The sequence below is a fragment of the Octodon degus genome, unplaced genomic scaffold (genome assembly GCF_000260255.1).
Source record: "Octodon degus isolate 3935 unplaced genomic scaffold, OctDeg1.0 scaffold00001, whole genome shotgun sequence".
Lineage (NCBI taxonomy): Eukaryota > Metazoa > Chordata > Mammalia > Rodentia > Octodontidae > Octodon > Octodon degus.
In genome coordinates this window covers 40,124,643-40,135,126 of record NW_004524577.1, presented here as the reverse complement: position 1 = coordinate 40,135,126, position 10,484 = coordinate 40,124,643, and the positions used below count along the sequence as shown (strand labels likewise).

The window sequence follows — 10,484 nt, the reverse complement described above, 5'->3', positions numbered from 1 at the left end:
GCCGGCCTCAGACCTGGAGCGTGGTTGTCTTCGCCGGGCTGCACGGGAAAAACACTTTCCGGGGTCCCCCGTCCGCAGACGCTGTTGCTGCTGACAGGAGCGGGGGCTTGTCCGCTTCGGCCTGGGCGCGAGCGCTCCCGGGAGCCGCAGCCCCTGCCCGGGAAGGCGGCGCTTCAAAGGCGGCTGCTGGCGTCGCGGTGCCGAGGCGGCGCCTGGAAGCCCTCTTGCGAGGGTGATGCTGGAGCGCGTTTCCCACTTCCTCATTTCCGTGTCTCACCGAGTTTTCCGGAATTTGTTGTAGTACCCACTCCTTACACGTGTGTATTTGTGTTTTTACCCGCGAGGTAGTATGTTTGATCGCTTTTTTCACAGCCTTGTTCATGTGGACCACAGGCTTCTGTTTAGGGTGACCTGCGTGCATCCCCGCAGGCTGCTGAAAGATGAGCGCAGTGACTGGAAGGGGGTTGAGAGTAGGGTGGGCAGGTGACGAAGGTGGGAGGAAAGTGGGTGCTTGAAAATTTAAAAGGATTTATACAGATGTTTGTAATGGTTGCACTGAATAAAAGCATAGATAAGAGGAATGTAGAATTAAAACGAATTGATAAGAGAACTTTTGGAAGTGAATATTATTAAGGTTTTAAACTGATGTTATTGAGAAAGAAGGTGGTGTCCTAGGTAGGGTCTGGCTTATGAAGTGGTTGAAGCCCATACAAGAACAGTACTTTTTTTTTTTTTCTGGTACCAGGGATCGAACTCAGGACCTTGTGCTTGCCAGGCAGGAGCTAAAGCCACTGAGCTATCTCCCCAGCCCAAGAACAGTGATTTTATATGTATGTACTTAGTATAGAATCTGAGAACCAAAGGGTCTCAGCTTAGGGAAAAGGTAAAGGCTAATTTTAAGTGTTCCACATACAGGGAATTTTTGGAATGAAAAGTAGTCTGTTAGATAAACTTTGCCACTGGCTAAGGGTTAGTATAATTTAGTAACTTAGTATATAAAAGTAAACTTTATTTTCATTTGGATCTTATAGGGGAGTGGGGGTGGTGAACCTATGGCACACTCCTTACTTGCTTTTCTTTTAAGACAGAAGATGTTAATGTAGCTTTTTCCCCCTAAACTATAGCCTCAGTATTCAGGTTTCATTGCATTGTTGGAACTTTGCAATACATAAAGGTTTGGTTTGCAGTTTTGACACATGTCTCTAAAAAGTTTACCATCTGTTTTGGTAATAAATTTTGTGTTCACAAATTCTAATATATTCAGTAGTCCTAGATCTGAAAACAAGTTTGTTTCAAATGGTCTTAGGGTGGTAGATCCCCAGAAAAATGTTAATTAATGACTGTGTGGGGACAAAGTGTATGAGATCTTTTTTATGAAGCCTATTTTGTGCTCTGATAGCTAGCCTTGTTATTTTACTTCCCAACACGAAATTGAATCTATAGGAAAGTTTAATGAAGAAGTGGTCCTAAGACTGACAACATTCTGTGTGTATTACATCTTACAGGAAAACATTTAAGAACAATAAATTAGTGTCTATTTTGGATAATTTGAATAAACATATTCCTGTCGTAAGGAATAGACAGCTAGCTAATTTGCTGTCTTGTATATCGGAGACAGTTTTTGAAAGCTTGAAATGTTTTCTGCAGAAGGCAGTAAAGCAGAAAGTAGTGAAGCAGCAGCAAGCTAACACAGCAGCCCTCTTTCTGTCCTTTGTATTTCTACCCAGGGTTCACATCCTTATGGCAGGTAGCGCTCACATCAGGGTAGGCCTTCCACTCTGAACTATGCCAAACCAGTCAGTGGACTAATTTAGTAATCACACACCCTTGATTCCAGCATTATACACTTAATCCCAGTATGACTCACAGTAGACACAGCCACTTCAGAGAAGCCCCACATATGATCACTTTTGGGAGCTCGTCTAGATACAAACATCTAAATAAATGCTAATTGTATTGGTTTGAATAGCTGCATGTTTTCTTCTTTAATCTTGGTGATGGGTATTGTGATAGATTGTGTTACTGCTTAAAATATTCACTACATTTCCCCGATACATGATTATATGTCTGATCGCTGACCAGTGACATGGGAGTGGAAATGATGTAGCACTCTAGGCTGAAGTTTTAAAAGCTGTTCCATACTTTGCTATATTCCTTTTCATGCTGTTGTAAGATGTTCATATCCCAGGTGGGTCTGATATTTCAGCTCAGATTCTGGAAATAAAGACCACATGGAGCAAAACAGAAATTGATTCTTCTAAAATAAATGAAATAAATCATACCTGCATGCGCAAACAGAGTATTGTCTCAACTATGAGAACGTATAAGAGAAAAATGGAATGTGAATGGTACAATAGATATTGGGAAAAGGGAATGAACTTATTCCAAAAGGAAAGAGTTACTGAGCTGAGAAGGACAGGAGAAGGAGTGGGGAAAAGAGACTTATCTATGTATGTAAGCATGATGGTTTAGACAACTGTACTGTAGATTTCTGCTGGTCTATGGAAAGAAGCAGTTAATGTTTAATTTGTTTTGTCTCCTTTTTTCAATTATTTGTACTTTTTCTCTTCTGAATTTCTTATACATTTCTTTCATTTTTTTCTTTCTTCAAATTTTACATGTATATATCTGGTAACATGAATAACTGGTTGGAAGAAAACGCTGTGTATTACAACAAATACTGTGAAATTCATATTACTTTAAAGTGAAATTCTGTATCACTTGTAAATTTTTCTATTTTAATTCTAATTTGTACTCTAAAAATAAAATTAAATATATCAAATATAAATTAAGTGAAAAACTTTGGTTGCAAGTGACAGAGATTGTTAGGTACTTCTGTATAACAACCTATATACTATTTATACATTTGGAAGTGAGATTTTCTAACATAGACTGTTATGTCGGTATTGAAGTCACAAGACTTTAGAAACACATTTATATACTACATAGCATCCAGCATAATGGTTTTTTTTTTTTAAGAAAATATTTTTATTGGTACATGTTTGTAACACATGAGGATCAAGCATAATGGTTTGCACATAGCAGTTCAATGCTTATCATATAGATAAGTAAATACATATTTAGAGATGATTGTTTGTGAGAGTAAGCAATAAACCAGAGATAGTATTTTCTATTAGTTGCCTTATCACTGCAAATCAGATAGGCACTGGCTCACATAAATTTGAATAAAAAGTATCCATAGTACATATTTTTCCTATTTATTTGTAGTGGTTTCAGTTTAGGTTATTCATCTTGGACTCTCTTCACTTCTGGATTTCAGTTGTCTTATGAATGTACTTTATACTCATACATGTTGACAAATCTCCCTACTCTTCTTTGCTGTTTAGACTTTAAAAAGCAAGATGTCCTCTCTTCAAGTCAGTTTATTTGGCAGAGGATGTCCACTGGAATATGAAAGGGCCTTTGGAAGTAAAGTGACTTCAGCTGAAGTTTTCAATAAACATGGAGCATCATGGAGAGAGGTGAAGCAACTTGGCTCCTGTGCACAGCCCGTTAGAGTGGCCTGTTTGGGGATTGTACCAAAAGAGACCATTTAAAATAGAAAAGCTTCTAAAATTTATCATAAGTAGAAATTGATTATCATTTCTTAAAAAATGTATTTAGCACAGGGTCTGCGGGGTCTTAAAATGTATTTAGTACAGGGTCTATAGGGCCTTACTACACAGATTGGACTCGTAGTGATCCTTCTGTTTTCAGCCTCCCAAGCGCTGGGATTACAGGTGTGCCCCACCACACCCAGTCTCAATTACAGTCTCAGCACTCCCCCGGTGATTGACTGCAGTCCCTGCATCAGCCTAAGAAGGATTTTAATCTGGTTAGCTATCTGGCCAGCCCTTTGATTATCATTTATATGAAACTTATTCTGAGCACAAATTAATAATAGTAGTTAGCATTTATTTTTATCACTATATTAGTGTGTCGAGGAACTATGACTAGACAGCTTGTAGCATCATTTTTCAGATGAGGAAACAACAGGAATGAAATGACTGAAGTTTACATTGCTAGAAAGTAGATTTAATCATATTCATTTTAATCATATTCATATTCATAGATGAATATGTTGACTTTTGTAATGAGGAATATCACTTCCAATAATTGTAAATTGAAACCTCAGTGTTCCTTTTTTCTTGCCTCTTAGCAAGATATATTATTTTGTCAAAAAACAGCTTTTACTTTATTTCTTGTATATAGGGAGAAGAATTAATAATGCGGAGGGTTAAGCTAAGGATATTTTCTTAAGTTTTTAATAACTTTTTATAGGTTACTGGACTACACTTTTTACCCTCTGAAACAAAAACACACATAACACATACATTAAATGAGGTGTACTGAACATATGTTTTTCTTCTTCTAGTGATCATTAGGAAAAAGTTACTATATTTACTTCCCTTCAGAAATTATCAAGTAGGGGCTGGGGAGATGGCTCAGTGGAATAAGCGCTTCCCTGGTAAGCGCAAGGGCCTGAGTTCAATCCCTGGTTCCGGGAAAAAAAAAAAAAAATTATCAAGTATTTGTTATATACCTTCTGAGTTCCTGAGTCTACTGTTTTGATTTGTTTGAGGAACCTTGAAGGAGCTGCTTCCCTCGCCCTTTTTCTATTTTTTTATTTTGAGAAAGAGTCTCATTAAGGTTGGGCTCAAATAGAAGATCCTGCTGACTTCTGCCTCCTGAGTGATTGGAATTACAGGCTTGCACCATTGTGCCTAGCTCTTGTGCCTGCTTTTTAATCTGTTTACATTCTTCCTTAACCAGCCTTCTTCCTTTTAGCAGTTTCACCACCTTTTCTCATTTCCCACGTGTTTGACTATCAAGCAAGTAACCCTGTTGAAATATATAAAGTCATGTAGGTTTAGTGAAGCTCTGATGATAGAATGATTAAAATCTTGAGCTCTTTTGAAGTTGACAGATAATTGCTATTATCACTTGGGCTCTTATACTTTTGCTTCTTTTTTTTGTATTAAGCAAAAATGACCTTTAAGTTTTGTGTTTTGTTAAAAGTGAAGATCTTGTCAATTTTTTAGCACTCTGGGAAATGTACAATGATTGGGAAAGTGGATGCCGTAGCGATTTTAATCATAGGTCCACCTAAACTATTTGACCACTTAGTGCATATAACTTGAAGGTTTTGAAATTCATAAATTAGCCTCTGTTGTACAAAGTATTCATTTAATAAAAAAGTTTGTTTTTAAAGACAAAGGTCTTAATTATTATACCCACCCCACATTCACATGAAAATAAAACACAAATGGAGAAAAAATCAAATGAAAACAAAGAAAAGGTGTTCTGAGCATGTGATTTACGGGGCTGGCGTGGTATGTGGTGCCAAGATGGAACCACAGTCTCTGCATTTGCCTAAGTTTGCCTAAGCAGGCCCTTTAGTCCACTGAGCCATCTCACTGGCCTCTGCTTTTGCTTTTAGACTTTCATTCTCGATATCACAGAGGTCCAGCTTACTGTCATCCTTACTTCCTGTGGCTTTTAGTCCTTGCAAAAGAATATCACGGAACTTCAGATAAAGAGGCTTTTCAGTATAGTCCAGTAATTTCACAGCTTCCATGTATTTAACAATTTCACCTGCTTGTTTTTCTCAGGAAAACATTTTTCCATCAAACTTGCAATATTGTCTCTTTTCTTATTTAGTTTGCAGAGTTCAACTAAGCCTTAAACTTTTCCGGGATTGTGAAGTGGCCACAGTCATTATAGTGTTTTCATTTAAATACTTGTGTATTTTAGCAGACTTCCAAATTATTTTTGCTTTAAGTAATGATAATAAGAGTAATTCCTGGGGTCTTGTTTCAAGTTGTAGTCTTTATTTTTATTTAATTTTTGTGGTACTGAGGATTGAACTGAGAAGGTCATTACATTAAACTTAGGCCTTAATAGCTCAGCGGATTAAAGAGCCTGCAAGCAAGCACAGGGGCCAGGGGTTCAGGTCAATCCCCGGCATGTCATGCTGGCCTTGCCCCTGGAGTACACTGAGATGGCGATTGAGACTGGGTGTGGTGGCATGTGTCCATAATCCCAGCACTTGTGAGGCTGTAAACAGGAGAATCAGTATGAGTCCAATCTAGTAGTGAGACCCTGAACACCCTCTTGTCCCTTCCCTAAAATACAAAAAAAGTTAGGCCTTGAAAATTTTTTTCTTTTGAGCCACAATCTTCCTAAATCTTTGAGTTGCCTAGGCTGACCTCAAACTTTTGATCCTTGTGCCTCAGCTTCCCAGTGAACTGGTATTTCAAACATGTGCCACCTGTAGCTCAAGTTCTGTTTTAATCCTTGAGTATTTTAGTAGTTAACAGAATCCTAGATTCTTTAGAATTAGCTGCTCAAAGGTAATCTTACTGGACTTAATTTTTCTTTTTAACAATTTATTTATTTATTTATTTATTTATTTACATTTATTTATTGTGTATGTGTGTGGCCAGCTCAGCCCACCTGGGGGCAGGGCTGGCTGGCATATGTGGTGCTGGGGGATCGAACCGCGGTCCCTGTGCTTTGCCAAGCTTGTTCTAAGTAGGTGCTTTAGACCACTGAACCATCTTTCCAGCCCTTAATTTTTCTTTTATGGCATAATTCTTTAAGTGGTTTATTGTGTATCACAATCATGTTTGCTGTGCAGTAACATTATACAAAAATTCAGATGCTTTGGTCCTGATCTGTTGGTCCTGTAAGTGTAGCTTGAGGCAGATTGGAAGACCTAATAGGAAACAAGAACTGAAAACTACCAATTAAAAAATTGGTTTTCATGTTACATCTATAAAGACTTGAAAATATGCTGTACCTTTTTCCTTGGGAAGAGGGTTGGGAAAATTTGCAAAAATTAAAATTATATTTTGCATATTTTCCTAATTTAAATTAAGGCCTTTCTTCTGTATTGTACAAAGGGTTTTTCTAGGAGAAGAATTTTTAGAGGCAAAGAAGGCATTTTGGTAGTTTTGGAGAAAGTAGGCCATGTTACACCACACTAGAGACTCTTGTTCTTCCTTTTGGAAGGGCTCAGATTTAATATAGTACAGCTGTTGAACTCTGCCCTTCAAAATTTTAAGAAGTGTTTATCCTTTAAAATGGAAATGGGTTTTAGGGAGGTGGTCTTTGGCTAGATGTACCTTAAATGAGTTGCTCGATTCTCCAGAGTTGTTTCAGTGATTGGAAATGTTGGGGAACACTGGCTTCAAGAATAAAGATCTGGCTGCTTTTGTAATGTGTTTTGCTGTGTCTTTAACAAAGCTAGATGAGAAGTTTATTTGTATTTTCTAGGGCTCAGAAAATGTTCTTTTCTTTAGTCAGCCACTCCATACATAATAAGTAAAGGGTCCTTCAGTAGGGCTTACTAGACAAAAGATCTTGTTCTAGATGAGTGTTTAGCAAACCATATGCTTCTCCTAAAAATGTCAGTCTGTCTTGATGAGCTTTAAAGTGAATGCAGATGTTTTGAATCTTCTGAGGACTACCACTCTTTGAGTGCAAATAGCACTTCATTCAGAAGAGATTTTTTTTCAATATGCTTATAGAAATTTGCATGAAATTTATAACTTTTGTTTTTAATGAAATTAGTCTTAAACACTAACATTTTGAATTTTATTGGAGAAAAATACATTTCAATATGGCTTTTGTTAAAATCTTGTATTATTCAACCATTTTATAAATATGGAATGTAAGTTTTAATATTTTTGTGCAGTGAAAAGTGATATTTTATCAAGGAATACCTTTTATATGCTCAGTACCTTCTATCTTCTTCATAGGTTAACTCTAGAAATTATAGATAATAGATTTATATAATATTTGAGTTGGAAGAGAACTATCGGATCATCCAGTCCAACACATTATTGCAAGAATCTGTGAAACTTCCCACTTCTTGATTGTCTGTTTAGGAATCAGGCTGTTGAAGAATTTCCAGTAGCTGTAGAAAATAATATACTTTTAGACATATTGGTAAGTACATTTTTCTTTGAAAACATGCACAAGTGTAACCCCCTATGTCCTTCACATAATTGGTGATACATTCTTCACAGAAGTCTATGTACTTGTTCTTCATTTTGCTTACTGTTTACTGATAAACAGATTCCTAGATGCTTTACTGCCTCTTTGTATTCTTAGGGTGGTTTTTGTATTGTTAGTGTCTTTCTTTGAATTGTATACTATATTTTTAATTAAATCAGATTATTAGAGATAATGGTTTCATGAGCTAAGTTTGAACTAAAAAGTTAATGATAGGTTTTTGAAATATTTATTTATTTATTTTAATGTATTTTGGGCAGGGTCTACAGGATCTCGATACGTAGATTGGATTCAGTGATTCTCCTGTTTTCAGCTTCCCAAACGCTGGGATTACAGGCATGTGCCACCACACCTAGTCTCAATTACAGTCTCAGAGTGCCCTGGGGGCGGGGCTGGCACGGCACACTGGGAATCAAACCCTGGCCACTGTGCTCTCCCTAAGCAGGTGCTGAAATTTTTATCATTAAGAAAAATTAACCTTTTCCTTTGTGATACACAGTTCTTAGAATTTTAACACATGTAGCCGGGGCTGGGGAGATAGCGCAAGTGCACAAGGGCCTGAGTTCAATCCCCAGTTCCACACACACACACACACACACACACACACACAAATAATAAAATTAAAAAAAAAACACTTGTAGTATTATGTAGATTCATGCAACTACCACTATAATCAGAGTACAGAATACCGAAAGACTAATCACCCTGAAAGACTCCATTATATTAACCCTCCTCGATTCCTAAAATCCCTGGCCAAAGTTATTTTTCCTTTATGTCTATGGTTTTATAATTTTGAGACTGTAATATAAATGTAATCATGCAGTACATAATCTTTTGAGACTAGCTTCTTTACTCAGTTTACTGTTTTTTTTTTTGAACCAGGGATTGAACTCAGGCCCTTGTGCTTGCCAGGGAAGCACTTATTCCACTGAGCCATCTCCCCGGCCCCTCTACTGCTTTTATTTTTGTTTTTTGAGGGTTTTATTTGCAAACCCGGGGATTGAACTCAGGCCCTTGTGCTTGCCAGGGAAGCGCTTATTCTACTGAACCATCTCCCCGGCCCTGTACTGCTTTTAATAGGCATCCAAGTTTTATTTTTCATAATTCATCCCTTTTTTATGACTAAGTAGTATCCCATTATATGAGTGTGCATTTGTTCATCCAGTCACCTATTGAAGGACATCTCCATTATTTCTAATTTTGGAAATTATAGAGCTGTCGTAAGCAGTTGTGCAGTTTTATGTGATGTGTGAATGAATATCATTTCTCTAGAGTAGCTATGTGGAGAGGAGATTCTTGGGTCATAGGTGAGTATATGTTTAACTTCATAAGCATGTCTGTAACCCTGGCACTCAGGAGGTTAAGGCAGGAAGATTAATTTGAGTTTAAGACCAGCCTGAATTACGTAGTAAGACCTTGTCTCAAAAAAAGAGAGAAATAAAGGGAAAAAGCTGTCAAGCCAGTTTTGAGTGATTGTACCATTTTGCTTTCTACTACCAGTGTATACAAATTTTAGTTTTGCTTCCTCATTAACATTGGTAGTCAGAGGGGCTGGTCAAATAGCTCAACAGATTAAAGCGCCTGCAAGCAGGTGCAGGGACCAGGGGTTCGATCCCCAGGCCTGCCCTGCCGACCCTACCCCCAGGGTACACTGAGATGGCAATTAAGACTGGGTGTGGTGGTGCATACCTGTAATCCCAGCTCTTAGGAGGCTGTAAACAGGTGGATCATGAGTCTGATCTAGTAGTGAGACCCTGAACACCCTGTAGACCCTTCCCTAAAATACAAAATAAATAAATAAATAAAAATAAAAAATTGGTAGTCAGCATTTTTCTATTAGTTGTTTATTGGTATTCATGTTTTTATGACAGATTTATTGACCTGTAATTCATATATCATATAACTTAGTCTTATGAAATGTACACATTGATAGTTTTTAATAATTCAGAGTTGTACAGCTGTAACTACAGTTAGAACATTTTAATTACTCCAGAAGGAACTTCTTCCCCATTGCTAATAGCAGTCACTCCCTGTTTCTCTTCTCACTACTAAATAACCTCTACTTGTGTCTATATAAATGCAGTATGACTATTCTAGACATCTCATACAAATGCAATTGTAATGTGAGGTCTTCTGTGGCTGGCTTCTTTTACATGGCATAATGTTTTCAAGATTCATGCTAAGTTATAGAATGTATTGGTACTTTATTTTTATTGATGAATAATTTTTTTAAAAATGTATTTGGTATAGGATCTCACTATGCAGCACAAACTTTTAGTGGTCCTCCTATTTTCAACCTCCCCAGCACTGGAATTACAGGGGTGCACCACCATGCCTGGTTTCAGTGGCCAGCTCTGCGCACCTGTGGTATGAGGGATCAAACCCTGGTCCCTGTGCTTGCCTGAGCAGGCACTTGGTCTGCTGAGCTATCTTGCTGGCCTTATTGATGAATAATTTGATGGTGT

At 37.5% G+C, this 10,484-nt stretch overlaps 1 protein-coding gene across 1 annotated transcript in view; it reads left to right on the top strand.

The window, feature by feature from the left end:
* Positions 1-10,484, top strand: part of Ndufs4 (NADH:ubiquinone oxidoreductase subunit S4) — a 111,110-nt gene that overhangs the window by 460 nt on the left and 100,166 nt on the right. The gene's annotated exons all lie outside the window — the stretch shown is intronic.